The 14,562-nt window shown below is 44.5% G+C and overlaps 1 long non-coding RNA gene across 1 annotated transcript; it reads right to left on the reverse strand.

The window, feature by feature from the left end:
- On the reverse strand, positions 1-1,180 carry LOC143304953 (uncharacterized). Its single transcript, XR_013061618.1, has 3 exons — positions 867-1,180; positions 584-712; positions 1-334 (listed from the first exon to the last, which is right to left on the reverse strand). It is a non-coding gene; the product is annotated as an uncharacterized LOC143304953 (long non-coding RNA).
- Positions 1,181-14,562: the final 13,382 nt, after the last annotated feature.

Consider the following 14,562-nt stretch of genomic DNA (forward strand, 5'->3'; position numbering starts at 1 on the left):
TTCAGATCAAACCGAAAGGGGTTCGGATTATATTTTCTAATCGTATTTGTATATTTCTTTTTACGGTCAGCTTGTCATCCACGTACAATCGAACAGAGAGTCCATTAATTATTTCCCTTCGACTTGTTTCAGGGGGAGCATCTCGGAAGCCATGCCGGCTGACGAGTTCGCTGGAAATCGAAACAGAAGCAAACCAAGACTGCAACCACCTTAACGAACCGCTATTATCACTGGCAAGGTCATCGGGCAGACCGGATCTAATCATGCTCACGCCGACCATGCTTCCTGTGCACTCGTTCCTCTTTCTTAACGACGTCAACCAGAAGATCGGGTGCTAAGAAATTCGAAATCGAGTTGATTGAAAATCTCAAGGAATATTAAAAAAAAAATACGAATAAACAATTTGATATAGAAATCATCCATTTTGGGCAAAGAAAAGAAACAATCAGAAAAAGGAATAACCACAGAAGCTCTGAATTTCATTGCTTCCTAATGGTACTTCCTTGGATATTTTTACATTCTGGAGGCGTGAACGAACTCTGAAAAACAGAAACGACTTCTATCGGATGATCGAAAGAACTACCTGGACACTGAGTATAATTATTCACACGTGCGGATGCCATTTCCGGCATGTTTCTCCATGAAGAAGGTCAGCTTCAGTTTTTGCCACTTGTAGATAGAAGTTGAAGTGGCGGACGTCTTAACGAGGTTGCTAGAATGTCAAAGAAATAGATGAGGGAAATATTATGAAGATATATTTATGAATATCTAATTGAGCATTTAATTAAGAACTTAATCGAAAGACCAAAATAAGTTGGTTCTTGAGACCAAGTACCTATCTAAGTATAATAGTATTTTGTACTTACGGTTTAGTAAGAGGACTCGAGTAAAACGATTACTCGTTAAAAGGAACAATAGAATAATCATGCCTCCGCAGGCGGTGGTCTCTGCTTTCATGCCTCATCGCGGAGAATCTCAGCGAAAAAAGTGTCCCGAAGCGTGAGCTGAAAGGTGGCTATCTAGGCTGCCTAGTGAATGCCGTCGCCATGGTGGAGCTGGCGTGTAGCAACTCCCTAAGTCCAGGAACCTAATCCTGCGTCAGAAAGACAAAATTCGCTACGGAGAAAAGTAAACAAAAATATATATATAGGGAAGAAGCGACAAAGATTAAAGATCGTTAAGAATTACAGGTAATTTAATGATAAAAGGGAGAAAGAATTGTGTAAAAATTCTACTGGGAAAGAAAAGAAAGAAGAAACCTCCAACGAGAAAGACGTGCTCAGAAGCGAGTCCCGCGTAGCGCCATGTAGAGGAGCAGGAAGAAGCGCAGTCTTCCTCAGGCATTCCAGCCTCGACTAATGCTGAAGCATATCCTGACGGGGCAACCGTCGTCAGCGGGCTCCAGGCACCAGCACAATGACTACCAGGCGAGCTCGGGCTCGTTGCACGGCGGCCACCACCACCACCATCATTCTGGTCACCAACAGGATCAACAGCAACACCATCATTACAACCAAAACAGCAACGTTCGTGGAACGACAGGGGGCAGCCAAGGACGGGGAGTCGACGTTTACGACTCGGTGGTCCATCAAAGAGCCAACGTGCATCAGGCTGCCACCACGCCATCTTCCACTCACAGACACCCTTTGAATCATTCTCAGTTGAGCGTGAACAATCTTTCTCAACGATTGAATCACTCGCACGCTCTTAATCTGTCCACGTTGTCCACGTCGAAGCATTCTGTGAACAGCGTCAGTCCTGTTGCCGGTGGGAATAACAATAACAATAATAATAATCTGTCGACTACATTGGGGGTGATATCCCCGGCGCCGCTGCACCAGGACAGCAGACCTAAAGCGAATGGAGGATTTGATATCTCGAGACTGTCCAGATTACCCAGTCAGGCGACACCTTCGCCTGCACCTGCTCTTCAGGGTACGACTACCGGGGGACAGTTAACCGGTCCCGGTTCCACGGCGTACCCCTTGAACGCTTCCTGGTCGTCGTCCCTGTCAAGGAATCACAAGGACCACGAGGTTGGCGCGAAAGAGACGTTGACCAGTTTGGGTTTATTGTGTCTAGTGTCGTTGTTACTGGCGCTACTCTCGTTGATCTTCTTGCTGAAGATCTCACCGTTAACGGTGACGCCGAGTAGCCTGATCAGCCCGGAAGAGTATACGATTGTCTACGAGGTGACGTTAGCGCTGTGCGCACTCGCCCTCTCCCTAAACCTCTGCTGTCTCCTCATGTGCGCTATACAGTTCCTCTTCACTGTGAAACTCGTCAAGACTTCGTATCAAGGACATTGGTGAGTTGAGTTTTCGTTTTATGCCACGCTGGGTAAATCTGTGATTTATAACGCTTTAAATACCTTTGTACATAATCCGTACTTTACTTAACCCGAAGGTCGAACAAGGTGTGAAAAATATATACGTTTAAAGTTTGTATCCTTAAGATACTGTTATCTTTGAAAATCCGGAAGTCAAACAAAATACACAAAGAGAAACTTCTAAAAGTGCAAATAAACGTTGAGATACAAATATCCTTTAATCCGAACTATACATATGATGGAAAGAGGACTCTCATAGTCATCGACATTTTCCCTCCTAAATGTCAACAGCATCCATATTTACATTGTTGCTGTTGTACATGTAACTTTTCAAACTTACTTAGGTATTGATAAAGAAAAGAAAAATAAGCATTTTCCTGGTAGCTGGGAATTCGCAGGATTCGCGGTCGGACGATGATTACCATTAATTTCTATAATCTGGCGACGCTATCCTCAATCATTATCCTTGTGCCGGAATATAAGTTCTCATTCGTCCATGCGTGGCCTATCTGTGTGCGTCTGGAACAAACGCAGTGTCCCGTATCCCGTGCGATATATCAGAGGCCTGTCTAGTGTTTCTTCTCACGCGGCCTGGAGGACGAAACGCAAAAATTCACATCCTGTACTTGACGTGCAAGCGTTCACCGACCGCGTGTCCCGTTTTTACTGATCAAACACGTGTCTGCAATCACAATACGATACTGTGTGGTGAGATGTATCCGTAAATGCGTATGTTTCGTGACGCGAACCTTGAAAATGAAAATTACACTTTCGTTTATTCCTCGAGCGTCGTGCACGCAGGAAATCGTATAATAATTTTATTAGTAAGATTTTTTTTATATAGACTACGCTATATTAATTTGTGACCAAGCTGAAAGATCGTGACACGCCCTTTGTGTAGAAATTGCAATATTCTCCGTTTTATCTAATAATTCTCCCAGCAAATTCAGCACGCACGTTCGCGAAAAATATTATCGAATACACACAGTGCAGTGCGGATCAAGTTACAAAGGGAATATAGATATGCTCGTCTCCCGTGACACGCAACTCGAAAGCGAAAATAAGGCTCGTTAAAGACGATACATACTCCTCGAGATGGGATCTGTGGTTTCTGCTCGGAAGTTCCCTTATCGTTGGTCAATCGGATTTCTTTTTTATCTTTTTCGTTGCCGACCGAGACAAAGTAAGCATCGCCGACTCTAATTACTAGCGAATGGAAACGCGCGTTAAGTTATGCAGATTGGCCGAAATCGTCGGCCAAATCACTGTGTGTTACGTCGCGTAACACTCTACCTAGCCGAGGCCACACACCGCGGGCAAGATGGCGACCAGATGTCTTCGGATACTCACTGCGTACCCTCAACAGTCTCAAGTACCTTCCATAAATCTTATAGGTTTCCTAGTAAAGGTCCTTCAAACCAAACAAACGTCTGTTTCCGAAGAATTTCCAAAGACTATTGTCTACCACGGCGTGACAAGGGAAAGTTAGTTTTTCTCACGTACGCTGCAACTTTCCTCCCACTAACCACTTTCTCTCGAGGGCGGTTAAGACCCTTCGTGTGACCAATTAACAACGAAGCCTATTCCCTCACTCTCCTAACTAAAATCGTCACCAACAAATCCGATGGTCCCGTGCGCTAGACACACCCATCCTTAGCTTTCCTCCGAGACAGCATCGTCTCCCAAGACAGTACTGATTTTACATCCTTCGAACGGTCAACATCCTGCAACCGGGTATACACACCCATAGATCAGTCACTCACTCATCTTGTACATACGCACCAGCGTAACTGTCTTCGTTATAAGTTGTTGGAATAAACGGTGAAATATAACTTACTCTGCTGTGTCATATTCATTTAACCACCTCTGTTATCTTAACCGAAACAGGGGAACGACTACTTCGCGGCGTCGATTCACCGAATCGTAGCGAGAATTTACGCCTCTCGCTGACGCGTTTTCCTCGCGACCGCGTCTCTCCGCGAACGGTCGTAACACTGTGATTACCCTCAACGGACACGCCGTTTTGAGTTTTCTCTTCGGTTCTTTAATTCCGTCCTTTTTCTTTCGCTCAGTTTTTTGGCCAGTGGCGGGTCTTTTATCGCGTGGCGAGTTTGATTCGCGTGGGAAAATGTCGTGTGCTCTTCGGCAGATAGAAAGATCATTGTTTCTTAAAGCATCCAGACGTTGTGCGTGATTGGCATATTAAAGTTTCTTGCGAATGTTACCGTGTGACCATGTCTCTCTTGTGACCGTAATTGTGCGACGATGTTTTCCTGCAAATATTACCATCTAACAAGTTTTTCCAACGAATATTACTGTTCGATCAGGTTTTACTCGAATCTTGTTCTTCCCTTGATAGGGTCCTTTCCTTATATCGAGTGTCCCAGGATTTCGCAGTCAAATCTATGCTACTATATTCCACTGACTATTTTAATGTACCAAACTACGAAGATGCGGCTGATATTGTGCGTGTTGCGTTATTCCACAACTAGGCTTGATTGGCAGGCCATTGGAACGAGATTTGTTCAAGCTGTTCGAAATGTTGGAGAACGAGCCGTTAACATTGTAATGTATGCAACTACAGAGACGTATCGTAACTTTTGTTTCGAGAACAAATAACAGAGAAGAAGAGAATAATGAAGGTTGGACACGGACGAAATTAGCTGTCGATCTTGAAACTCGTGCACTGCGATTTCAGATAATCAAATTAGCATAGAATGAGATTTGGGAACGGGCAGAGTATATTCCGGAGTTTGGATATATATATATTTAGATTAAAGATTGGTTCTTTGCGAGAAACGTTTTTAAGCAACATATGAAATTCTTCGTCTATTTATAGTATATTTCATTTTACTATAGTGGGAGCAGTATTCTATAAATCGGTTTATAAGAGTGCGAATTTATTATCTTAAGGCTAGCCTTGCTAAACCCGGTCAAATGACCGGTTTCAAAATTTAATTTGAAATTGTGCGTTCGTCGTTGTTTCTTTTCTTCCTCCAACTTTATGTAAATTCTTATATTATCCGACTAATCAATTTCTCAATTTTTGTTAACGTAAGAATCTACATAAAGTTAGAAGAAAAGAAGAAACAACAATGACTGTACAATTCTAAATTAAATGTTGAAACACGGCCTTTTGACCAGGCCTGGTAGAGTTAGTGTTAAATCATGCTTTGTAATTATTTATTTTGGCTGGTGGTAAGCAACGGTAACGCAAACACTGATCGAAGTAGACAGGTGTTCGTTAGACAGGTATTCAGGCCCCAGAATTTTCAGGTCACCGATTGGGGCTCCTGTTGTAAATTTCTGGTGATTCGCCCAACTATTGGTTAACTAAGAGTAAAGAGAAGAGGACAGTTTACATCTGAGCTACTGCTTCGATTAACCACATCTGGCAGAATGGCCTTTAGGGAAGAAAGTGTACCGTTTTCTGTGGTCGACCATCCTTTGTTTTCTTTTCTGAACAATAGATCTAGCTTGGACATTGATAACTAGCGGTTTATCGATCGTTCGATGACACAGGACACAGCCATTCTTTATGCTACGTTATCACCACGACTAACTTTTACAGCTGTCTGCCAAGTTAATATTACCGGTTGTGTCACACTATCGCAGTGTGCCCAGAAGAGATAACCGGAGGACGATTAAAATTGCAACGTCACCGGACGCTTCTCGTTTCCCTTCTTTCTCTCTTTTCCTCGTCCTTTCGCTCAACGGTTGTTTCCCCTGCTTTGCTTCCGGGGCTTCCAGACAATTCAAGATTCTGCTGAATTGGAATGCTCGATTTTCTCATAGAGAGCTGTTTAGCTAGAAGGAATAGTCCGAGTGTCGACGGGTATGCGAAGAACTGTCTTCTTGTGCTCTTAACCACTTAACTACGTTCGACGTGTTTATTCGTTATTGCTTGATTTTACCTGCTCACCCCATAGAGGCATTTTTGAAATTAAACTTTAAAAAGTTAAAAATTAATTGTTTCCAAAATGTTTTCAAATACTCCGAAGATCGTTGGATATTTTCGTGTTAAAATTATTAACAAAGTAAAATATACACAGCTGTATCCGTATTATTAATAATTAATTATCCTACGATATTTTCCGGGTTACTCGCGCTCCTGAAAAATTTCTACCATAGACCTCCCCCAAATGTAAGGAAATAAACTTCGCAGTTAACAAATTAATTGTTTCCAAAATGTTTTCAAATACTCCGAAGATCACTGGATATTTTCGTGTTAAAATTACAAAGTAAAATATGCACAGCTGTATCCGTATTATTAATAATGGAGGCTGACTCCTACGATATTTTTCTACCATAAAAATGTCTACCATAGACCTCCCCCAAATGTAAGGAAATAAACTTCGCAGTTAACAAATTAATTGTTTCCAAAATGTTTTCAAGTACTCCGAAGATCGTTGGATATTTTCGTGTTAAAATTAATAACAAAGTAAAATATACACAGCTGTATCCATATTATTAACAATTAATTATCCTACGATATTTTTCCGGGTCCTGAAAAATTTCTACCATGGACCTCTCCCCCATATGTAAGGAAATAAACTCCGCAGTTAACAAATTAATTGTTTCCAAAATGTTTTCAAATACTCCGAAGATTACCGGATATTTTCGTGTTAAAATTACAAAGTAAAAGATGCACAGCTGTATCCGTATTATTAATAATGGAGGCTGACTCCTACGATATTTTTCTACCATAAAAATTTCTACCATAGACCTCCCTCAAATGTAAGGAACTGCGGCATAAGTTCCCTAATAAACAATAGGAATTTCTGTTGTAAACTACAAATTACAAATTACGAAACCTTCCGCTCTAAATTAACTAAAGATCACCAACAATTCTCCTCCGTTCTGAAACTAATTCTCCGACAATGGTGTTCCCTATGAATGAGTCAACTGGCAACGAAAGACCAAAAGCAAAAGGGTTCTCGGTCAGTGTCTCTGGTGCACGCCAGCTAGGAAGCCTCAGCCGAAGGTCGTCCGGCTGAAGATAACTGCGAAGTTTGCAAAGTGGCATTGTTAGCGAAGGAGAAGGAGCCCTGGGGTGTGCAGACGTGCTCCGAAAGAAGCACGAACTTTAATGGTGGGTCCCAGTAGTAGACGGCCGTTCCTCTTCGCTTGCTCATTGTCACTCGAAGCTCGGTGCCCGTCCCTCCTTCCGTACCACGCTACCGAGTCTGAGACGCGAGGATGAAAGAAAAAAAAGCCGAAGTATGACACAGGTCCAACGACGACACCAACGACGGCGACGACGATCACAGAGACACGAGAAGAATGAAAGACAAGCGGCGCTGCTAAGTGCCGGCTCATTACTTAAATGGTCCGTGATAAGGGATCTCTGGTGCTGCTGGCGCGAACACGCTGAACAACAGACTTTTCGAATAAAGCCACTTTTGGACAAAGTAGTTGCTGGCTCACGAAGTTTTCTTCTTTCGTTGTTAGATGGCGCGATCCTAAAGTAGGCGCGCATTTTTCTTCGCGATCTCACGTTTCGATCGCGGATTTCGACTTATTGGGGAAACAGGTTAATTGGATTATTACTGGAGAGACGTGGATGGATGAACGTTTTCATCGTTTCGTTCAATGACGGGTGAAACGCGTGAAAAGAGTTCGTAAGGTTTAAGCTAGGTGAGAAAATACAGCTTTGAATTTCCTATAAATGAGAGTTTAACAACGACGTGTCAAACACGACGCATGGAGCATTTGTACTAAATTTCTTATTAAATCTTGTTAATTCACTAGCTGAAAAACCAACTATTACATCGAACATGATACGACCAATAAAAATAAAGAAATCGATACGAAGAATACGAAACGTAGATTCTTATGAATATGTGCGTTTCTTTAGGTGTATCGCTCCTCCAAACGACAATTCGCCGAAACACACATCAACTTTAACCAATGTATGAGAAATCGTCTCTAGCGCGTTTTTATGCCAAGATGAACGCTACTGTGACCCCGAACGAACCGTGAAACTGAACGATTCGATCCGTCATTGAAAACGCCCATCGGTCGCGAAAGTCTTGTTCGTTTTTCATCGACAGCCCGGTTTAACGTTACACGCGTGTCTGGTTTCTGTTCACGGGCGGTTCTTCGTGCGTCAGAGCGTCCGAGCATACGCGTGCATCCGTTCGTCTTTCCACCAGAAAGAGAGAAGAGGGCTTCTCTGTCGTGGCTGTTGGCATTCCACGCCTTCGAATCCGGCATTTCAAATTTTTTCACCGACACAGGGCACTACGGAACGGGAATAAATTTGGCGGGCCGTGACTGCGCCTTAATATTCCAACAAGCAGACAGAAAAATAGAGAAAGAAACGGGCACTCTCGTGTCTCAATGCTTGTAATTTATTTTTCGATTAATTCCCAATCACCAGCCGATAATTTTGATGTTTCCAGCTGATGATAAATCGAAAAAGTGAATAGAGGACTTCCAGTAGAATTTGCGTGATTCATTCTTGGCGTTGATTGGCGTGAATTGTTCGTCAAGACGTTATTTTTCCAAGGGTATAAAAATCTGTCAGTTAGGTGGAAACTATCAATTTGTATACGAAAGATACGATCGTATTTGAAGATTGTATCGTAGTCATCTGATTTATCGTGCAAATTTTGCACGTGACACTCTATATTAAGTTTGTTGTAGCATTAATTAATCACAGAATGTTACAAGAAAACAAATTTGGTTTGGCAAATATAATAGCCGATGTTATGTAGATATGTGTGGCGGATCGGTATCAATAGGACGCCGACAGGTCGAACCGCGGGTACCAACCGCCAACACTAGAGGGCTACGACGACAACGAGTCTGTCTGTCTAACTCGCTAGTGGTCGAATATACGAGCGATTGATATAAATACCGCACCTAGCGAGACTCGCTCTACGTCTAAGGCAGGGACTACCGGGCATAGCCTTACTGACGAGTCCACCGGTAGTCCCGGGACGAAACGCTCTCTCTCTCTCTTTTCTTCCGTCACATATGTAATGTTCGAATTTGTAAACTATTAACTTTTTCGACAAGGAGGTATAAGGAACAAGTTAAAGTAGACGTCATGTTATGAATCATCTGCGAGATATAAAAGACTTCTTTTATGAGGGATCAACACCTCGTGAAGTCAGATTTTATTTATAACATACTTTACAATTTTGATTTATTTGTTTGAGGTGGTATGTCGTGATAGGGTCGGAAGGAAAACTCAGATTTCTTGAACGATAAATGTTTATTCACTCTAATGTCAATGAGTACACTTGATACAGGATTCGCGATTGTATTCGGTTCGCGAATGCGCGGTTATAAGATAGAGCTTGGAGCGTCATGGCGTATAAATACGTATGGTGATGTTTCGAGCTCGCGGAACACGAAGGTTTTCTTCTCGCCCTGTCGCGTAATCGGGTGAGGACTGATTTTCTCTATTCGCTCCTTTAAACGGTTCGCGAATTCCGAGTTGGCCTGTTGCTTCGTTGGTACGAAGAATTCTGTCGGCAATCGTATGCCAGTACCGTAAACCATTTCGACTACCGTTGCGTTCAGGTCCTCCTTGATAGCGGTTTTTATGCCTAATAAAACAATTGGTAGGACTTCTACCCAGTTGCTCGTATTGTGACATTTTATTGCTGCTTTTAATTGTCGATGTAGGCGCTCTACCATTCCGTTGGATGCGGGGTGATAGGCTGTTGTGCGTAAATGCTTAATGCCGAGCAACCGGCATAGTTCATTGAATAGGTTTGATTCGGACTGGCGTCCTTGATCAGTCGTTATTTTTGAAGGTACGCCGAAACGAGCTATCTATGTAGAGAGGAGGGCCGAGGCAACGGTTGTCGCTATATTGTGAAGTTTCTGCCTTCTAAGGCGTGTCGAAAATGTTTGACTGCGGTGTATATCGCGAGTAGTTCGCGATCGTACGCGCTATATTTTTGCTGAGCGGGGGTCAAAGATTTCGTTGCGAATCCTAGCGGTTGTAATTGGTTATTCGCGCGTTGTTGTAATACTGCCCCCATTGCGTAGTCGGACGCATCTACCGTGAGGCTGATAGGCGCACCTGGTATCGGATGCGCCAGCATCGTGGCGTCCACGAGTGCACGTTGCGATTCGCGAAAGCTGTTTTCCTACTGCTCCGACCACTCGATGGGCGCGTTGCCCTTTTTCGCGCCTTTTAACAGGTCGTTGAGCGGCTTAAGTGTTTTTGCGGCCCCCGGTATGAAACGTCGGTAGAAGTTTATCATACCGAGGTACCTACGTAGTTGCTTGGCGTTCGCGGGCTTCGACAATTTTACAATCGCTTCGACATTTTCGGGCGGCGGCTTAATTCCGTCGGGGTTTACCGAGTATCCGAGGAATGTGATTTCGTGCACGCCGAATTCGCATTTCGTGGGGTTTATCACAACGCCGTAATTATTGAGACGGTTGAGCAAGATTTTCAGATGTTCGCGATGTTGGTTTTTGTCGTCCGAGGCTATGAGAAAATCATCGATGTACGCGTAGACGATATCGAGCCCGCGTATGATTTCGTCGACGAACCGCTGACATGTTCCGAAGTCCAAACATCATATTTGTTGTTTCGAGAAGTCCGGTAGACGTTGTTATCGCGATTTTTTCAATGTCCTCGGACGCAATCGGAATTTGGTGGTAAGCGCGGACTAGATCGATTTTTGAAAAGATTCGCTTACCATGCAGATTTTGCGCGAAGTCTTCGATATGTGGCGGTGAGTATCTGTCGGGTACGGTGCGGTCGTTCAACGCACGGTAGTCGCCACATGGTCGCAGGTTTCCGTCCTTTTTCGGCACTACGTGCAGGGGTGATGCCCACGGGCTTTTCGGTGGTCGCATCACGCCTTGCTCGATCATGTGTTCGAATTCCGCTTTTACCTCTTTAAGTCGATCAGGTGCAAGCCGACGCGGTTTGCTGTAGACTGGTGGACCAGGTGTAGTTTCGATGTGGTGTAGCATACCGTGTCGAATTCTCTCTTTTCCGAAGATCGGTGGGCGGGTGAGGACCGAGAATTCTGCCAGGAGTTGGTGGTATGGTGATTCGCCGATGACGGTCTTGTCGGACGCTTCGTCTGTTGTGGCGGTGTATCCCCTTGATGACGTCTGTGTTATCGTATCCATAAGCCTTTTGTTTCGCGGGTCCACGAGCAACCCGTAGTGGCTTAGAAAATCCATGCCGATGATGGGTGTTTTGACGTCGGCTACAGTAAAATCCCACTTAAATGCTCTGCGTAGGGACAGGTCTAGGTAGGGACAGGTTGGCCGCGAACAGCTCGTACTCGCTTCTGTTCACGTGTCCGTGTAGCTTGTTGCGCGGGTATACGCAAACATCTGCGCCGGTGTCGATGAGGTAGGAGATCCGCGAGTTCTTGTCCGTTATGAATATGCGGCGAGATGCCAAACCGTCGTCGTTTGCCGCTTTTACGGACGGCTGGTCCGGTTTCCCGAGTTCCAGGAGCAAGGGGGTGTGCACTTCCTCGCGCTTTTTCGGAACTGTGTGTGATAGTAACACAGCCCGTCTTGCCGCAGCGTATCGCGAGGGCGCGAACGGCGGCGGGATCGTGTACGCGAGCGTGATTGTACTCGTGCCCTACGGTGTTCATTGCTTCTTTGCTCGGCTACTAGCGCTCGCATCTCGCGCATATGGGCGTCCATTCGCGCTACCCGCTCGGTGACCAAGTTGGCGAAGGCTGCCATGGCGTCGCCTATTCCGCTATTCTGGCCAGGTGGGAGGGTTATCGCAGGTAGTCGGCCTGCGCTGGCCGCGGCGATCTGCCCTGATTCCAGGGTGGCTTCGTAAATGTTATCGGCAATTTGTATGCGGGAGTCCGGATCGTTGTTCTGTACAGAGGCTAGGATGCTCCGTATGCGCTGTGGAAGTCGACCTTCCCAGACGGTGAAAATGACATCGTCTGCTAACGAATTGGTGGCTAGGCTTTTGAGATCACGGTAAAACTGAGAGGGCTTCCTGTCCCCCATTTGCTCGTTCTCGATTACCTGTCGGAGTCTCTTGGCGTACGACTCTCCCAATCGCTTGATGAGCTCCTTTTTGACGTACTCGTAACGCTCTGTCGCCGGTGCGGCGTCGAATACGTCTCTAATTAATCTCGCGTGCGACTTGTCGAGATTCGCGATGACGACCTGGTATTTTTCTTGGTCACTAGTGATCCGGGCAGTTTCGAACTGCACTTCCAGCATCTTGAACCACAAGTCGACGTCGTCAGACCAGAACGGTGGCACGCGGAGAATGGCGCTAATCGAGTCTGCGTTGTCCCCGCCGGCCTTCGTACGTGCGGAGTGGGCGTTATTGGTCATTTCGAACTGATTTAGATTCATTGTGTTACGTTTCACGAGCACTCGGGGATAATCACGTCGGGGTCACCAATTTGAGGTGGTATGTCGTGATAGGGTCGGAAGGAAAACTCAGATTTCTTGAACGATAAATGTTTATTCACTCTAATGTCAATGAGTACACTTGATGCAGGATTCTCGATTGTATTCGGTTCGCGAATGCGCGGTTATAAGATAGAGCTTGGATAGCTACGATTCGAGATACGCTGCGAGTGCGGACAATGATTGCACGAGATGTCGAGAGCTTAGATAATTATTCGGCTCGAACCGTGTAAGTATAACGATCGTGATATACTGCGGTAACTCGCGGTAATAGACTGACATTTTTGTCGCGATGCTGCTGCGGAGGAAGACTCGTTGGGATGTGTCTAAGGATACGAAGGCATCGGATTCGTTGAGAAAAGCTTTGGTTCGGAAAGTGAGGGAAATGTACGTTAATGTTTATTGGCTAATTCGTGTTGATCGTTGGAAAAGGATGCTAGCTGCCCTTGAGAGGGTGTTGCTAGCGGGCAGCGTCGTACGTGAGAGATAGCAGATTTCTCGTGTGTCCCCGTGGTAGGTGGTCGACTTCGAGACTGATAAACAAAGACTGTTTGTCTCTTTGGAGGACCTTAGCTAAAATAAATCCTAAGATTTATAGCGGTCCTTAGGCTAGCTGGGAATATTCGATACGAATGTATCGACATCTGGCAATCATCTTGTCCGCAGGTATAGGGTCTTTGTGTCGTGCGTCACGCGACGTAAACTGTTGGGAAGTTTACTGTCAAGTGCCGCCACATGTTCAAGGAAAATGTATCTGCAGCCGGTTATAGCGGTATTTACGTTACGGATGATCTATGGGAAGATTCACACGAACAAACCTTTGTGGACTAACCAAATTTATTTTGTTATTAAAAACGATCTACAGAACCGATCGACGACTGGTGTTCAATTTAAAAATTGCTTCTCTATAAAAGCAAGAAATCTAATTTACATCGTGTTCTTCATCTGTCGCCTCCATATACATCCTGGTGGCAATAAAATTCTGAATTTACGAGAAATCCGTATTTCGACTTAAGCTTATCGATGTTACCGACTGGACAAAGCCTTCGAGAGTTTAAATTAATCGATCGACCCTTCGTTGAAAGGACGAGCAAGTGCCAGGAAACTATCGCGGGAACGCTCGTAAAAGCGCGCAATGGTTCGGCGTGGTAACCTAGGAAGAGGAACAGGTGCGACTGAATCGTAACAGTTGTCGTGGCCCCTTTCAAACGATCCGTGGCCACCCTTCAGTTTCGGCGTCATTAACCCTTCCCTTCTTTCTTCCTGGTTCACTTAGAAACGAAGAAAATTCCGGAGGTGGTTTGCTCTTAGCAGCTGCCATTTTTTTTTCTTTGTTTAGTCGACACGAAGCATTTTGGAGAATTTCTGTGATTGCTTCGCGAAGGTACAGAGAATAAGAAAAAGCGCTCTTTGTTCGTTGACGACTTTCTGTCAATTAGAAATAAGAGTAAACGGCATAACAGTTTTCTTCTTTGCCACTGTATACGTAATTTTTGTTAGACTTTAACAACTCTTATTTTTCGTGAGCAAATACTGTCGAGTGGTTATACACTGTATATGTGAAGCTTCGTTTTCTTCGCGCGAAATATCCATGTTGTTCTTTCTATACTTGTGTTCATATATCATGACGTTCAGCCTACACGTGCCCGAGAATGTAATGTAACAGATAATTGGGTTCGAGCTGTAAATCTTTCATTTGCAGCATGACGCGAATCTAACAATACTTCTTTCCTTGTTCAGATCATGAATATTTTTGTCGCGTGCAGGTAGAATCATATGTCTAGAGTATCCACGGGTTTCGTGTTTACTTATTTCTTTAACTAACTTCGGTTTTAACCAACTTCCTATTA

This window comes from Bombus vancouverensis, unplaced genomic scaffold (assembly GCF_051014615.1).
Source record: "Bombus vancouverensis nearcticus unplaced genomic scaffold, iyBomVanc1_principal scaffold0066, whole genome shotgun sequence".
Lineage (NCBI taxonomy): Eukaryota > Metazoa > Arthropoda > Insecta > Hymenoptera > Apidae > Bombus > Bombus vancouverensis.